We start from the raw sequence: 19,103 nt of genomic DNA, 5'->3' as shown, positions 1-19,103 counted from the left end.
GCTGGATTGGGTACAGGTGAGAGTAAGGGTTAATGGAGAATACTTCAATAACATCAGATTTGCAGATGGCGTCGCCTTGTTAAATACCTCGAGGGCGAATTGCGAAGCATGCTTTCCGCACTGCACAAACACAGTAGAACGGTGGGCCTAAAAATTTATACGCAAAACAGCAGATTAATGATGAATAATAACAGCACAGTGGTTTGAGATAGATGAGGCAGTGCAATTGGTAAGCGAATGCACCTACTTGTGACCCTGGATTCCAACCTTGAGGCAGAGATAATATGAAAGATGAAAAATGGGTGGATTGCATACGGCAGACATTCTCATATAAAGAATGGCATCCTACGATTGTCGCTTAAGAAGAAAGTGTATGACATCTGCGTCTTACCTGTACTCATCTACGGGGCAATAACTTGGAGGCTCAATAACAGGGTTCAACTTGAACTGCGATACGACTCAGCAGGAAATTGAGTGGAAGATATGTTTAACATTGAATGAAAAAACGAAAGCGGAGCGGTTCAGGGAACAAATGCCTTTTAAGGGCATAGTAGAGACTAAGGAGAAGAAATGTACGTGGGCAGGGTATGTATAGCGAAGGCAACATAACCGTTTGTGATTAAGGTTAACAAAGTTAATCTCTAAAGCAAGCAAATGTTGCATGACGCAGCAGAAAGTATAAGGCTGGATGAGATAGGGAAATGTGTGTGTATAAATTTTTCGCAGTCAGCACAGGACTGCGTAATTGGTAAATAATGGTAGAGGCCTTTGCCCTGCAGTGGTTCTAGATAGGCTGGTGATGATGATGATGAAGAAGGGTTATGAGCAAGAAACCTCCAAAAGTAAAGGGGAAAACGTACTAGGGTATTGAGATAGATAAAGAATTTGAAAAGGCAGAAAGTAGAGAAAAAATGCCCGCAGGAAGGGATAGAGCCAGTAGGTGTAGTGAAGCCTGGTCTGCAGTGCCCGGCTCAGAATAGTTCCGGTTTTGGCCTCTGTGTAGGTAGCCGCAGCCGGGGACGTCTTCGCGAGGCCCAGGCAGATGGGTATGGCCCGGCGCTGGTCCATCTCCAACTTCTTCCACCGCAGGAGCTGCAGGTGTACCAGTGCTTAAGCATACGGAATAGCCGATGACGCCATTCCATGAAACACAGGCAGGGCCACGGAGTGCGAGCAGCCCTGGGCTCATGCGAGATGCCTCCGCACGCCCCGCTGGAGTAGCACCGTGCGCAGGGTGAAGTGCCCATAACCGCTGGTATCCAGGCCATCCGGCCGTCAAGGAGGAGCCCGAGGTTTTGGACCCTGACGCACCACAGGAGTGGCTGGCTACTCAGGCTAAGATGGGATGTGTACCCGCTTGCCTGGTAGCCACGTTGAAGGGCCTCTGCGAAGTAAGGCCGTAGTTGTATGTAGTGCCATCCCGCGCACCAGGCGATGATGCAGCATTTTAGGATTACAGAAGACGAGCCGCGCACCGGATATAATTGACTAGAGGATTTTGTCACTACGCGTTTTTTTGTGTGAGCACGGCTTCGGTGCTCCCCAAAACGAAGTACTTCCTGCTTTTTCTGGAAAACGCAGGAAGACAAAAAACACGCATCAGAACTAGCCGCCTTCTTTGGAAAAAATGGATACCAGTATAGGTAGTATTATATTATGAATAGTGGTAATATTACGAATATTACCCATAATTAAAATACAATATTACCATAACGAATGAATGAGTACTATATATGGGTACTCTGGAACATCCTCGGGGTCTGTGGGCTCTCACACGGAAACAAAAACGAACGAAAGTGTTTTATAAACCGTAAATAAGAATAAAAGGGTTATAGTACTGGGTAAACATGGCGAAAACTAAATATTCCCGTAAACCCAAACACGCACTTGCAAACCCCACTCATACACACAAGTAATGCTTAACAGCGAGACATGTTTGACTGAAGTAGGACGACATAAAAAATAGTGGATAAAAATAAAAGAAGAAAAGGATGGTTGATGCAGAAATTACCGCAAACATTACAGTCAAGTTCATAAACACAGAAGGAAAGGGCAAATAAAGAAAAAGAAATGTTGGCAGTAACATAATACAAACTCACAGACTTTATTACGCAAAAGAGTATGACAATCAATATTATATCCAGGTAATCTGAGTGGCGATTTTACGTCCATTGCAATCATAATATCGTGCACACGACACCTTTATATATTTGAGATTATAAAAGCTTTCATATTACAAGGTCAAAATTTGTTGCACGTAAAGAGGAACCGGTTCTAACAACTCACCACAAGACACTTCGTGGATAACTTTAAAGAGGACGAGAATATCGGCCTTTTTTGCATTAAAGGTTAAGGAAGACAGTTGCAGTCGAGAGAATGATCCAGGGTTTAACTTTCCTCTATCCTGGAAGCCATGTTTGATCATTGATGTATCCATAATTTAGACTGTTTTGTTAAGCATAGTGTTGGCTTTACACGTGCTATTTCGACTACAGATGACTCCTCCAGCTGTGGAAGACATATTTGGTAAGCATTTGAAATGAGCATTCGGATCCATGTACTCCTTCGACACGCCAGATACAATAGCAAGCAATATTTGAGCTCTAGAACAAAATACTTGGATATTTATCGATAAGCGCAGTGTAGTGTCGAGTTTGACGTCTCGGTAACTAACCTCTAGCCCACCTGCCGGCAATTTACTCTTGATGTGTAGGTCAAAAGATGTAGGTTTTCCACCTTCGTTCTAGGTGTACTGATGAGGCTGTTTCTTGCACAAGCATCAATGCGAAAATGACGAGATTGCTGTCTGGAGAGCGGTACAGCTGACAGTACTCGAAACACAGTTTTATGTTGCTACATCATCGGCATATAAAAAAACAATCTTAGTTACTGGTGAGGAATCATCTATAAGGATTGAGAAGAGAAGTGGCGGGAGAACTGCGCCCTTCGGGACACCGTATGCGGCCTCGTCGAAAATAGGAAATTGCCAATTTACACGCATGAAACATGACCTATCACATAAATGCATATAAGGAATATAAGGTTTAGAAGGACTTGTTGTTGGGCCAGTTGGTGCATTTTCTTAGAAGGGGTAAACTGCTCTAATGAAGACGCTACACAGTAAGAGGTACACAAAGACAGGCGCAGTTGCAAGCTGCCCCCTTACTTTGTGTACCTCTCTCTGTGTAGCGTCTTCCTTAGCGCAGTTTGCCCCTTCTGAGGCGGATATTGGCGATGGTTGAATATCAAGATGACACAGTTTTTTGAATAAAAGCTCGTAGCACACGACATCGAAAGCATTGCTCAAATCAAAGTAGGCGACACCAAGTTGTGTTCTTTTTGCGGAGCTTCGGAAGCATAAGGCATAAAGTTGACGAGATTGGCAGTGGTTGATCGCCTCAGCTGCGCCTGTCTTTTTGTACCTCTCTCTGAGTAGCGTCTCCCTTAGCGCCATTTACCCCTTCTGAGGCGGATATTGGCGATGGTTGAATATCAAGTTGAGACAGTTTTTTGAATAAAAGCTCGTGGCACACATCATCGAAAGCATTGCTCAAATCAAAGTAGGCGACACCAAGTTGTGTTCTTTTTGCGCAGTTTCAGAAGCATAAAGCATCAAGTTGACGACATTGGCAGTGGTTGATCGGCACGTTTAGAATCCATGCTGCAAAGATATTATTTTTATACTGAACGTGAGTAGTTTATGCATTAGGAACTCAAATAGTTTGGAATCACAACATAGAATACATATCGGTTTCTTTAAGCATTTTTCGTAATCTAGATACAGTTGAGGTTGGCAAGCTGCACTTTTTTGTTTATGTAAGTGGAATGGAATTGTTGCGCAAAGGCAATCGAAATGTCAGATATCATCTCTCCTCGTTCTTCAATTACGTTAGCGTTTCTAGGTGAATATTTAAGGTTCGTGAGCGGACGTGTCCCCACGAAGCCTTGGCATTCCGTGTCGCATCAGCTTAAACTGTGCCAATAGAACACAACCTATCGTGCTTTTCCGGACATTTGCAAAGAGATGTGAGTTGACGAAACTCATTCTGCACTCCTTACTTGCCCCATTTTCCTAGCTTGCTTGTGAGCTTGGTTTTTCTTTTCGGGGACTCGTTTACTTCAGCAGAAGACCAACGCAAAAAATTTGCGTTCTTTTCGTTTTTTTTAATTTTGAAGCGAACTTACTCAAGCCAACGTGAATAGATTCAGTAAAATTCGGTGTGTTCGTGAACGTCGTAAGGATTCCTTCTGTGCCACCAATCTGCGTGATCTGGAAGTGCAATAAACCACTGTAGCCCCTACGAGAAAAGCCGTAACTACTGCTTCCTAAAGTGCAAAACGGGAGACTTTGATGAAGAAGACATACGGTATGTAAAAAATTGTGAACTGAAGCACAAAACTTGTCAGGTTTACAACGTTAGTATTATGGCGCAATACCTCGACAGCTCCCAATTCATTCAAACACAAGAGTTAGACATTCCCACATGAATTCCTAATAAAGTTGGACTGCTGCAAAGAAGTAAAATAAATTTAATCTAGTAGAAAATTACACTTCTGAGATACTTGCGATAATGAACAGCGGAGTCTCCTATAAAATTCTGCGTAAGTTAAACTTTTCAGTCACCAGAAAATAGTGATCACTTTGAGATATTGGCGTAGTTTCGATTGTGCTTAGGATATTTCGAAACTTTGTGGCATGTGGTTCGGGTGAAATGCAATAAGTAAACACACAGAACCTCTAACCAAATGCACTGATTCTCTAATTCAAGGTCAAGGCGGCGTTTATACCAAATGTAGTAAAGTAGAGCTACAAACACACAAGCCCCAGTTTTTACATCGCGGAGGGGCGCGGTCATGCCGGTAAACTTGGTATTGTGCATGAAACAAGCGATTGAAACTTGTGTCCTCGCACGACCATGGTTTGATCAGAATAATAACATGGGGGCAAGAAGAAACAATTTTTTCGAACTAATCCTCTGACCCTGTTCATAATCCACCTGCGTTCTGATTAAAGTTTAATTCTCTTCAAACTAGGCAAGAAAGGAAATAATGTGGATGCGTTTATTGTGCTATTATGCTCTCATTGAACATCGATTATTTGGTCGCGCTATACAGGGTTTGTAGGAACCGTCACTTACGTTGACACGATACAAAACCGCAGAGACCTCTATTCATAAAAGGTACGTTTTCAATAAAAATGCTTTTGTGCGTGTCTGAGCTGGAGAATTTGCCGAGTATGCTAGGCTGAAAAATAAAAATCTGGGTCCTTGCGAGGAATTTACAAATGAAACACAAAGAAAACAAAAAGGGAGATTGAAAGCCGTTTGCGCCAGTTGTACGCGACCAAAAAACGTCATCATAAAGTCGCTATGTCAATCGCTAGAGAAACCCCTAAACACGTGGAAGACAAAGGCACTGGACTCGAACGTTGAAGAAGAAACGCTTAAGTTTTTTTGTTTGCGCACAAATCAGCGAAAGTGAAGGTAGCATGTCAACAATGTCAAAGACTTCTACATATAGCATTTTTAGTGTGTTTCGGGATTACCCATGTATAAAACTGGCAGTATTGTTGTTGGTACGGATTTATTTGGCTCTAGTACCACCAACACAAAAGAGGAAGAAAAAAGGCCACAGTACTATCCCTTACTGAGTGAAGCTTTTACTACCAAAAAAATGGCACAGTTGTTCCTGTGGTTACATCGCGTTGATACACGGCACAGGGTTATTATTAAAAGAAACGGACCGAAGTAAGTGACTCGGAGGTACTTGTAACCACAAGGACCAGTTTGCCAGTGACATATAAGAAGTGCTTATTGGTCAAACTATGGACACTTGTGCAAGCGCGGCCTCAGTCGGGATATCAAATGACAGGTATTTATTTTGCACAACTAATTCATTACCTGCGGGCATGGGTCACGTGATTATACGCTTCTTTTTTAAGCCCAGAAGTTATGTGTCCACTCGTGTAATTTAGCTGCGTCCCTCGCCGTCGTTCCTCGTTGTAACCGAGAGAAAGAGGTGGACACTAAAGGGAAAGAGAACAGAAAACAGAATGAAGGAGGAATGTGAGACTTCGCTTCGGTGCAGTCCCCCTGTACAGTTGTTTTTTTGTGCCTTGACAACATGGTTTTCGGCCGTTGAAGACGAAATGACCGGACAGAGGACAGCCGAAGCAGACTATTTACCTCATCGGTTCTTTCTCACTGTGTCGGGTTTAGAGCCAAAATCATGAGCACGCCGAGATCACTGGTACAGTGAGGTAGCGGTCCCCGACAGGTACATGCAGACGAGCTTCAGCAAGATGGGGGCGAGGTCGACGAAAGGGCTGGTACGTCTCGGTTATGCTTAGTGGTGTAGCGGCTAGAGCGCGTGGAAGTGGATACGTCGGCATAAGCTAAGTGGTTTAAGTGACTGGAGCCATTCTTAAGCAACGAACGCGACGAACGCTAGGCCATTGAGGTCACGACAGGCCGCCTACAGGAAGGTAGAAAGTGTTGTCCTTTCGCCAAAAAATGCCGAAGACCATGACCAATGCAGCGAATTTGCGACATGCACTTATGTGGAATAAAAGCGCAAATACGAAAGAAAACAGCTACTTCCACGTGCTGAAAGATACGCAAATGAAACAATCGCAAAGCAGTGTAAAGAGCAGCACATAGCAGATAGTGTGGTAATCATTCGGGAGATTCGAACTTTAATACGAGCAGCACTGCCGTAAGTAAATGGGTAGACGGGGATAAGCCCGCGAACGTCAGGTGTTTCCCCGGTCGGATGGTAAAGACGATGATTCCAAAGCGAAGGGGCAGCTGGCCTTGTCCTGTAAGGCTAGAAACCTTGTTGTGATTGCCATGGGGCTGTTTGATGTTCTGGAAGGGAAGGAGGAAAACTTGTCCAGGAGATAGCAAAGGTGGTAAGCGACCAGCGGGCCACGGCCAAATGTGCTAATTGCAGGCTGTACCACGCTGGAGGTGACAAAGCAGGGCATGCACACCGAATGACCAGTACTCGCTGGTAACAGCGAGAACGAGAGGTGCGGCGGGGAACTTGGGCTTGAAGTGATAGACATGAACAGATTAATGGGCAGCATTGGTAACAGGCAAGCATTTTATTGTGACTGGGTTCCTTCCAGCCCAGGACAAAAAAAACAAGATTCCGCGGCTTTTAGGTAGGATAGCGGTAGCCTTTTTAAAGAGCCCAGCTAAGCTAAGGAAGGAAAACTATGCGACAAATGAGAAGCGAGGAACTTATGCACACTCAGCGCTCTAAGGGAGCCACCCCTATAGCTGAACGCAGACAAAGGCAAAATAGGTGGAAACGATGTGTGGAAATATTTTTAAAAGGCATAAATAAACCACTTAAGTGGAAATAGATAGGAAAAAAGCAAATGTAATAAATATATCATCAGCTAAATAAATTTGGGGGGATGCAGAAAGCCTGATAACTGGGCAGAAATTCAAGACCAACTTGAACGAAGAAATAGATGTGTATGGCTTATTCAAGCATCCCCTCCGAATCCTAGACGCCCTTCCTGTCATAAAAAAATTATGTCTCCAAATTAATCAGCGGTACGTCATTTATTAAGACAAAGGGATGCTTTTGTATGGTCATCAGACAAGGAACTGACTGGCAGAGGGTTCACGAAAGTTATAAACAGAATCTAAGGTAAAATTCACGATAGTGTGCAAACCTTTATTGTTAGGAGTCGTGTATCTGTGAACCGGAAGCGGAGCTACGAAAGAAAAATGAGGGAATGTAAATTGTTAGAGTAGAGACATACGAATTCAAAAATTTCTGTGAAATATTCTCGGTATTAGTTATGAATGCCGAGATAGAACAATTTGAATGCATGCAACAATCGATGAATTCTGTAGTGATATATCTATCCCAGGAATACAGGCTAGTACTGGTCAACACAAAACACAGGTGTAACAGTGAGTAACGTGGGGAAGCGGTAACAGACAGTCCAGCATAGAATGTAGTCAAGTCTCCCAGACGGTATCCGTAAGAAAGCGGGAAATGCGGATAGATGAAAGCGGAAAATACGGTTTAGGAAGAAATCACAAGCGACGTGCCATGCACTTTGGTGGCGCAACCTGGAGAAAATCTGGAAATGAGTACAAACTCAGAAAAAACTTCAACTATGAACAGTAAAAAATCATAGCTGATAAGATTGAAAACCAAATCGTTAGGTACCCAGACAAAGCTCTGGATTTCCATGAAATGATTGTATCCATAAAGCATAAAATGGCTGAACATAAGCAACGAAAACGATGAAAACGGAAGAAGACGAGTAGTTGGTGGACTAAGAAAAAAACCGGCTATTGACCAGCGGAAAAATCTGTCGAGAGAACATGTATGGGATCAGAGTTTAGGAAGAAAAAATGGGTAACTAGCGGGGAAAAAAGCTAGAAGTTCCAAAAATATTACAAGTCAATACAAAGCAACAAAGCAAACATTGGATTGTAGGAATATAGTAGGACTTATCTACGTCTGTGAGGTTTAAAAACCATGTAAAATTCCCAACCTCCAAATATGATAACCATCAAATGTTCTTAATTGAGAAGTGGAAAAATTATGAAAGAGGTCAGTCACGACAGCACATTTATCAAGTGAATAGTGATACGTATAGAGAAATAGAGGTAAGAAAGGCTGCGCCGATGCTATTCGTACCACAGAAGAATGCGGAATGAGAAGTAAGCTTTAGCTACCCTGATTGCAAAAACACATAGTAAATGTTTTCTCAAAAACAGAAGTGCGCCTGCAGAGAATACCAATGCAGCTGAGACAGCTGCGTGGACCACAAAGTAAGCCATTGTTTATCGGGGAAATAGATAAGTTCATGCGAACCTCAGAAATACCGCAGGCATGGCAAAAAAAACCGCCTCAATTTAATAAAAAAAGCAGAAGCAACGAAGCCAGTATTGATTGATACAAACCGCTCACAGTAACGTTAATGGTGGCTATATTCGTATTGCAGGCAATAAATTAAAACTTCTGCATAGATGAAAGAAAATGAAATCCATGGAGAATTTTCGAATAAATTGAAAAGACACAGGCACTTCGATGATGATTTGTTAGTGATAACAGAGTGCATTGAAATTGCGAATGCTCAGAAAAGCACATTAGAAATTACGTTCTTGGTCAATAAAAGGCATATAAAACCTAAATACGGAAATACTGTACAGAATGCTAACACTGGAGGGAATAAATTGCGAGTTATTACAGTTTCTTGTTGCAATCCATAAAGACCATAGAGTGCAGCTGGCATGGGAAGGGCGGAAATGCGCACAGCATGTGGGCACCGCTCGAAGACTAAAACACGGATGCCCTCTGAGCCCAAAAGGGTTTATGCAATACATGACAGGGTTAAAACATAAACCAGAAGAACGCCAGTTAGGGTTTATTTAACGCATATGCTGCAAGGCAGAGTTGTACAACAGAGTTTGAAGCTAATGTCTTATGCAGACGACATTGTTCTTTTAGCGGATTACCAGACTGATGTGCAACAAGGTATAAATCTCATTGTTCAGGAAGCAACTCACCTCTGGTGAAATTTTACAACTGAAAAACCGTGAACAATGGTTCTCAATGACACTGTAGGGAAGTATGAGATTTTAGTGTTGGTGCGCAACGTGGAGTGTCGAAATGACGCAATGGCCAACGCCTCATCTGAGAAATCGCTGTAAAATGTGAATGACGGGAGTGACCGATGAACAGCAGAAAGAAGACGAATGCACGTGAAGGAAGAACGGGAAAAAACGAAGCTGCTCGTTTCTGTGTTCTTGGAGCTCGGGGATGGCGAGTGGAAAGGGCGCACCGATCGCTTCTGGGTTATTGAAATTACGGGCCGGTGAGCGGACCGGGAGTATCGCTCGTTCCTGTGGTCGTGGACCTCCGGACCGGGGAGCTGCCCTGACCTATCTCTTCGGGTCCATTCCTAAGAAGCACGACGACAGCCCAGGCGCCCGCATGCCTCGCGGCGTGAATCCGATCCTGGGAGCGTGATAGCGTGTGCGCTCCAGGCGTGTCATTGGCGCAATCCGACGCCGTGTGCGCTTCGCAGCGAAGGCCCGACGAGCACCACCGCATCGGCGGTGTTGCCCGGTCAGCGATCCCCGAGGCATCGGCATGTGGACCTCTGTGGGCTGTGCCGCCAGCGGGACATTTTGGATGCACTTTTTTGGCTGCAACTTTCCTGGTGTCCCGTGAGGTAGTCGCAATTGTGCTGTTTCGGCGGATTTTGCGTAATTAGAAATACAGGTGATGGTGATGGGTGTCGGAGCCAGTCGTTAGGTCTGGTCCGAGGTTCTGGTTGGCCCTCTGACATATACAGACTCTAGCACTGCCGTCACGCCAATCGAACATAGGGGATTACCAAGAGTCAAGTAATACAAAAGATTGGAAAAGTGGATAAACGAAGGGTACAAATACTAAGAAGTTACGAGGAGCAACTTCAGCGTAAAGGAAGCCAAAACGCACCTCAAAAGAAGCATAGTGGTTGATGGGGGTATAAAATAAGAAGTAGTGGAGCAGAGAGAAAACAAGTAGCGACTACACTTCTCACATTTTCGAATATAGCACTTTTCTTAAAATCAGGTGCTCTATCATTCCTTGAAATAAACCATTAAACGGTAGCAGGTTAGGCCTTAGGTGCGCATGGTAAAACAACTAACCAAGGATTGCAGGGAAATTTAGGCTGGGCGTCGGTTTAAGTTGAAGGAGCTCGTACTAAAAGTTTTCAGGGAACTTAAGGGCAATGGATCAACGTAGGGGGACCGCTAGAATTGTTAGGTACCCATACCTGAAACTCATTGACACACTGTGGATAAATGATAATACATTGGTAATGATGATCTACGGAAACAACAGCATTGAATCACAGACAGCTAAGGGAACCAAAAATGAGCAAAGGCAGGTAGATGCTAATAAATGGAGAGAAATACTGGAAGCTAAAATGGTGTTAGTTATGCACACAGCTGAGAAATTATTCATCAGAAAGGTAAACGTCGACGATAGTTTGGAGTGTATTGCTTGGCGTTTTCCCTCTAGACAATGTTTCTTGCAAACTAAATGCTTTGTGTTGAAGTATACATAAAATGGTGGTCTGCATGCTCTGCGGAAAAAAAACAGAACCTATGCGATAAAAAGTGTTGGAATGGGCACGTGTCAATCCACATCTCACTGAAGAAAATAATCGCCTCCATCAGCCCTAGGAGTAAATGGTATCCAAGAAAGAGATAAGTTCCGGGCTGTTGAGGCGATGAAAATATTACAGTGCTGGTGGACGACACGCAGATGGGAATATTGCCTAGGAAAACTACCACCTGTGACAGAAAGATGTATTTGTGCCGGCCATAAGAGCAGCAGTAGTTTAAAAGGAAGACAGCGAAACGGCAGAGACAGCAGAGGACAGTCGAAGCTGAGTATTTACCTGCACGGTTTCCTTCTCGTTGTGTCGGGGTTTCAGCCGAGATGACGCGTAGAAAGCTGGTACAGTGTGGTAGCTGTCCGCGGCACGTAGACGCAGAGGAGTTTCAGCGGGAATGCGGCGAGGCAGATGAAGGTGCAGGTACGTGTCGATTATGCGTAGGGGTGTCGCGGCTAGAACGCGTAGAAGCGGATAACTCGGGGTTAGCTAAGAGGGTTGCAGAACTGGAGGAAGCGCTAAGTAACGAACACGATGAACGGAGGGCCGTTGAGGGAAAGTTAGAAGCAGCTGAGAGGAAGCTAGAAAGGAGCGTCATTTCGCCAACAAATGACAACCACCTCGCCCCATGCAGCGAAGCGGAGACTTGCGCCGAAGTGACACCGGGGGTGGACGCGACAATAGGCAACAGCTACTCCCACGTGCTGCGAAATAGGACAGCAAAACCAGTCGATAACCCGGGTACCAGTAAAGAGCGGCACGTGGCAGGCGATAGCGTGGTAATCATTTCGGTTGACTCTAACATGAAGAGGAGCAGCGCCGCCATAGTGGAAAGGGTAAAAGGGGATAAGCGTGTGAAGGTGGGGTGTTTCCCAGGTCAAACGATGCAGACGGTGATGACTGCAGCGAAGGGGCAGCTAGCCTTGTATAGTAAAGCCAGAAACCTTGTGGCGATTGCCGAGGGGCTTAACGATGTTCTAAAGGGAGAGGAGGTAACATTTGGCCAGGAGATAGCGAAGGGGCTAAAGGACCTGCGGGCGACGGCCCCAAATGTGCGCATTGCAGTCTGCAACGTGCCGGAGGTGATGAAGCAGGACGTGCTCACCGGACGGGTAGTACTCGCTGCTAACAGTGAGATCGTGAGGTGCGGCAGGGAACTTAGGCTTGAAGTCATAGACGTGAACAGGGTAGTGGGCAGCATCGGACATGGGCGAGCTTTTCAGTGGGACGGGATTCACTTGAGCCCCAGGCTAGGAAACAAGGTGGGGTGGGGCTTAGGTGGGAGAGCGGTAGCTTTTTTAGGGGGGCCATCGCAGCTAAGAAAGGCAAACTAGGAGACAAAGGGGAAGCAAGAGACACATGCACACTCAACGCTGGGAGGCAGCCAGGCCTAGAGCTAAACGGAGAACCTACGGACGTAACTGAGAGCGTTGACAGAAGCCATTTAAGTGGAAACAATGGAGCAAACAATTCTGTAAAAGTCAATAACAGACCCCGTAAGCAGAAAGGGAAAAACAAATGTAATATATATTGAATCAGCTACATAAATATGCAGGGAGGCAGAAAGCCAGATAAGTGGCTAGAAATTCAAAAGCAACTTGAACGGAAAGGAATAGACATGTACGCTTTAGCCGAGAATCACCTCCGGGACCTCGAAGCCCCACCTATCATAAACAATTATGGTTGTGAAGGTTACAACAGGACCACAGGAATGGAGAAAGGGGGGGAGGTGTTGGCATGCTTAATAAATGACGGACCGACTGGCAGAGAGTGCATGAAAGTTGTAAAGAGCATGTATGGGTTACAGGCACCATAGAGGGTAAAAATATATGGTTAGGAGAGGTGTATCTGTGGACCGGAAGTAGTGCTAGGGAGGAAAATGAAAAAATGGTAAACTGTTCGAGAAGAGCTATAAACGAGTTCAAAGATTCGGGCCAAATATTCATAGTTGGAGATATGAATGCCCATATAGAAAGTTTGAATGGATACACCGACCACAATGGTTCTCTGGTGATAGATCTATGCCAGGAAAACCCGCTTGTAATAGTAAACACGGAAGCAAGTGTGACGGACAAATAACGTTGGAAAGCGGTATCAGACAGTCCAGCATACACTACAGTTTAGTGTCCAAGACAGTATACGGAAGGCTGCGGGAAATGAGGATAGATGAAAATGGAACAGACAGCTTAGGAAGCGACCACAAGCGGTTCAGCTTTCACTTTGGAGGCGCAACCCGGACAAATACAGAAATAGGCAAAATAAGAGGAAATAATTTGAATAATGAGCAGCTAAAGATCATCGCTGATGGATTGGAAGATTAAATCAGTAAACACCCAGGCAAAAATTGGGATTACGACGAAATGATTGTGTTCATAAAGGGTAAGACGAATGAAGCAAAGGAACGAAACCGATGGAAAGGGAAGAGAAAGCCAAATAGATGGTGGAATAAGGAAATAAAAGAGGCTATTGTCCACCGAAGAAAGGTATCGAGAGAACATAGAGAAGCAAAACGAACTGGTATAGAACCGGAGGTAGTGAAGGAAATGTGGGATGTCTACCGTGGGAAAAAAACTAGAAGTGCAGAAAATGGTGCAAGCTAAGATCAAGCAGAAAAGTGAACAATGGATGGCAGAAATACGGAAGAAGGACAAAAGCGCATCCAAGAAGTTTTGGAACCATGTAAAATCACTAAGCTCAAAAAACGATAACCATCAAAAATTCCTGATTGATGAGGAGGGGGAACATTTAAAGAAGAGCGCGCGTTGGCGCATATTCATCGAGTGATTAGTGAGAAGTTTAGGGCAATAGCGGTAGGGAAACCTGCACCAATAACATCAGCGCCACAAAAGGCTGCGAAAGGGAAATAAGTTTGAGCAACCTTGATTGGAAAAAAGCAGAGCAAAAGGTTCCCCCAGACAGCAGTGGGCCCGGATGGAATACCAATGCAACTGATAAACCTACTTGGGCCTAAAAGTAAGGAATCCTTTATGAGGGCAATACATAAGGTGATAGAAACCAAACAAATACCAGAGGACTGGTTCGAACGTAGGATGAATTTATTATATAAAGGCAGAGAAAACAAAGCCAGTATTGATTCATACAGACCACTCACAGTAACGTCAGTGGTGTATAGATTCGTAATGCAGGCTATAAAATCAGAAATTCAAGCATGGATGGAAGAAAATGAAATAGCTGGGGAACTGCAGAATGGATTTAGGGAAGACAGGCGACTGGATGACAATCTGTTCGTGATAACGCAATGCATTGAAATTGCGAAAGCACAGAATAGATCACTATAAATTACGTTCTTGGACATTAAACGGGCATATGACAACGTAAACACAGAACTGCTGTAGAGAATGCTGAAACTCCAGGGATTAGATGACGAGTTAGTATAGTTCCTTATAGCAATCTATAAAGACAATAGAGTGCACCTTACTTGGGAAGGACAGAAATGCGCCTAGCAGGTCAACATCCATCGGGGATTGAAACAGGGATGCCCTTTGAGCCCAATACTGTTCACGCTTTACATGGCAGGGTTAGAAAAGAAACTGGAAGAAAGACAAGTAGGGTTTAGCCTAACCCATATGCTGCAAGGCGAAGTGGTGCAACAGTATATTCTGGGAATGTTATACGCAGACGACATAGTTCTTTTAGCTGATAACCAAACCAATATGCAGCGGCTAATACATATTTGCCGCTAGGAAGCCACTGACCTCAGGTTAAAAATCAGTGCAGAAAAATCAGGAATAATGGTTTTCAATGACGCTACCACCGACGTAGTGCCTATATAGCAAGGCGAATTACCTAAAGTGAAGCAATATAAATATTTGGGAGTGTGGATAAACCAAGGGGATAACTACCTAAGTACTCACGAGGAGCAACTTAAGGTTAAGGGAAAGCGAAAAGCAGCTATAATAAAGCATAGAGCTCTGTGGGGTTATAACAAATATGAAGTAGTAACAGGAATGTGGAAAGGAGTAATGGTTCCGGGTCTCAAGTTTGCGAATGCTGTACTCTGCTTAAAATCAGATGTTCCATCAGGCCTTGAAGTAAACCAGGGAACGGCAGGACGTTTGGCCATAGGCGCGCATGGAAAAATAACTAACGAAGCAGTTCAGGGAGATATGGGCTGGGCGTCGTTTGAAGTTAGAGAAGCTCAGAGTAAAATATGCTTTGAGATGATGTTGGGGGCAATTGATCAACGAAGGTGGGCAGCTAAGGTTTTTAGGTACCTATACTTGAAAAGCATGGACACGCAGTGGTTAAGAAAGACTAGAAAGCCAACGATGAAATACGGAAAAAACAGTGGGGAATCCAAAACAGCCAAGGTAACCAAAAAGAGGCGAGGCAGATTGAAACAAATAAATGGAGGGAAAAAATGGAAACTAAAACGTCGTTAGAGATGCACAGGGCTGAGAAGATGAACATCAGAAAGAAAAATTTCTACGATAATTCCCAGGGCAGTGCTTTGCTTTTTGAGGCTAGAGCAGGTTGCCAGCGAACTAAGAGTTTTGTGAGGAAGTATTCACAAAATGATGGGGTATGTGTGGTCTGCGGAAAAGAAACAGGAAGTATACGGCACATAGTGTTAAAATGTGAGGGTATCCATCCAAATCTACATGAAGGTAATGTTGGGCTTTCAGAAGCCCTAGGATTTAAGGGTATCAGAGAGGAAGTTAACTTCAAGGCTGTCGAGGGGACGAAAAGGAGATTAGAATGCTGGTGGAGGCAAAGCAGAGAGGGTAATATTGCCTTGGACAGTTACCAGCTGTAACAGGGAAAAGAAAGTATTTAGGGCCTAATAAGCTTTAGTGCCTGCCCTAAGCAGCGCTAGTATTAAACCAAGAATGTAAAACATGGTTATATTAGTCCTTTTTGGTGATAAGACATGTCATCACCCCGCCTCAAAGGGGAAACCAATAGGAATCATCATCATCATAAGTTAAAAAAAACATAGATATTGTGAGCATGGGGACCTTATTGCCACGCATTATTGCGCATACGCAACATCGCCATCATCACTTGTACTGTGAACACAAAGGGGTGTGTTGTCCGCTGTTGCTATATCTGTGTACTCATCGCCATTATCAGCCGGAAATATTTATCATCTCCTCGTCTCGACTGCTGAGGAAGATCTAGTCCCGGCGGTGGAATAGAGGTCTTCTCGCGAATCTCATTGTCTCAAGGGGTGGAGGGTGCCTTCGATCCTGCCGTCTAGCTCTCCCGGTCGCCAATAAGGTGGCCTCCTACCATTCTTGTCAGCTCTGTAAATAATATACGTCACCCCCGGCCGGTATGCTTCAACCCCGTCCGTGTTTTTCTCGTGGGGATTGGTTTGCACGGACCTTTACCGTCAACATCAGACAGTTTCCGTTGGAATCTAAGGTTATTCTAAGGTTAGAATCTAAGTACTGAAGGTTATTGCTAACTTAGAGTTGCTGACCATGTTGTAGATGAGTGCTGACAGCAGGGGCAGGTCTGGGGTAGGCGAGCGAATAAAGACTTCTCACGAAACTCCGTTCCTCAGTATATTGCTTTTTTGGTAATATGGGTCCTCTCAATCCCTGTGCAAATGAGATACAACTAGAAATCATCAATCATCATAGTTATCAGGGTAGTATTTCGGCAATGTGAGGAGCAACCCCGATACCCAGGCTGCCTCACGAGTCCTTCTCCGCGCTGCCAACATGCTGAGAGATAACGCCATATATAGCGCACCGAAACCTCACCTATGGCGACATTCGTTCGTAAGCTAAAGATCGTACTTCGTCTGCCACTACAACTACAGGAGCTTCCTCAGAAGAGGCTCAGCGCCGCCGACACTTGACTTCCGGCATGAATGTTGCTGATGCAGCAGGTACATGCGGTGTCCGAGAACACCGTGCCGTTCGAGCCGCCAACACTTATGTTAATTTTTGCGGTCCAAACGTATATTTCTGCCGGAAATTTTTTACCTCAACGTATTTCTCAAAGCCAGCACATCTAAACAGTGCCCCTCAATTTTCCCATTACTGAATATTCTATTCGTCAGGCCTTTTTCATCTGCATTTACCAGCCTTAGCTGGCTGAGCGAGTCCTTTTCCTTCCATTTAAATATAGACCTTTTCATGATATAAAATATAATTTGAGAACACATTTTGGGTTCTTTTTTCAATTCTTTTTTTTTGACGCAGTACGTCAAAAATGACTCACACATCAGTTGTTTCTAGACAGTGCAGCCAACGGTCCAAATTGGCAGCAAGGAAGGTTACACATTCATGCTAGTTTTAAAAGTGCAAACGTCGGGGCACTTTAGGTGTATGCATGTATCAATAATGTGGTAGTAAGAAATTGGCAATGTCCTCTCCGGTGAAAGCAACTAGAGGGCACTGGAGCTGTGGCACTCTCTGGCGCGATGCTCCGAAAAGGTCGAAGCACAAAGTCTCTAGAATTCAATGTGCCACTCGACCAGAACGCGACCCTTTTGCCTAAATGGCGCCAGGCGAGAAAGACGCAAAGTGAAAACTTTTACTGAAACAAAGGCGTATGCGGTAGAAGAAAAATGCTTTTAGTGGGCATCCAATGCAGGTAAGCCGATTGTGGCGGGGCAACCTGTGCCCGAGAAATCATTACCTTGTTGTTCTTGAACTGCAGGTGGGCAGCCCACACTGCTACTTCTCAACGGCTGCAGCGCAAGCTGGTTGTAGGTGGGTGGGCACGTCCAAACGAGATCAACGGCACTGTTAGGTTTACCGCAGTGAGGTAGTAGGAAGGGTATGTATTAGGAGAATTGTGGAGAAAATAGAGGCCATTGTGTTACGTTTTTTTATTTTTTTAATACTCGCCAAACGGTGGCGACTCAAAAATATTTGGCAGTGCTAGGCAAGGGTGCGAGTCCCTGAAATGCGAATTTTATAAAATATGCGTTGCGGTTTTAAAATGTCCAGGGTGTAACCTATTTAAACTTTTCCTCCCTTTATTACGCGATGTTGTTTTTTGGCTAGCTGCTGCTTTTTACCACGTAAATCAGGGTTGTTTACCACAATCCAAATAACGCTGGCCTCTGCTTCCCCGCCCCAATGGCTGGCGTGGCTGATAAGACAAAAATAACCTTGACTATCGCAGTTTTTTATTATGTTCAACGGCCTTGCAGATTGCGGCGTCATCGCGAGAGAGATTATCAGTAACAATGCCTTTGCTTGCGTAAGAGGCACGCCCCGCTGCCCGCCCTTTTAAAATGCCCACTAAGTGAAGAGCAACGGCACACTAATGATGCCCCATGAAATTTTATTTCAAAACAGTTACCCATGATGGGAGCTTCAGTTTACGAGTATACTTCCTAAAATGTTTGTGTCATTTATTTCAAATGGTTCAGTGGCACCTAAATTTTTTCTTGCCCGCGGACCACGTTTCAGCAGCTGCAGACTGAGAGTATTGTTTGGTCGTTTTTTTTGCATTAGGGCATTTTTGCAAAGAGGGGTGCAAAGATATAAAGCACAAGTGTATAAACATTCGAGGCCCTAAAACGTTCGAGGGCCCTAAAAAATTTGGCCACATCGCAAAAAAATGTTATAAATGCAGCATCAGTTTTACATTCAACAATTCTATTCTGCGACGTACTTTAAACACATTTATTGTGTGAAAAAGCAGTGTCTAAAAACAAATTACGACAGCTGAATTTAGAAAGTTTGCAATTATAGTCGCTGCGCGCCAAAATAAAGTCATGGTTTATGAAGATACAAGCTTTTATCAATTCCGCTGTAACACAATCGCATAGGATAAAAACGTTCCACTTTTTGTGAAACCGCCTTCTGTGTAACTTCTCCAGTCCCAAATAGTTTTAATAGTCGAAACACTGTGGCGAAAGCACAATCATAAGGCTACGGAACGGGCTGCTAGGTTTTTTAGCGTTCAAGAGCGTCCTATAGGGTTACCATTACTGGGTCCTACTCCACGCTGGCGTATTCTAGAATAG

The sequence above is a fragment of the Haemaphysalis longicornis genome, unplaced genomic scaffold (genome assembly GCF_048455015.1).
Source record: "Haemaphysalis longicornis isolate Haplotype H1 unplaced genomic scaffold, Haemaphysalis longicornis Haplotype H1 scaffold_11, whole genome shotgun sequence".
NCBI classification, from domain to species: Eukaryota; Metazoa; Arthropoda; class Arachnida; order Ixodida; family Ixodidae; genus Haemaphysalis; species Haemaphysalis longicornis.
This window is presented reverse-complemented; position numbering follows the sequence as displayed.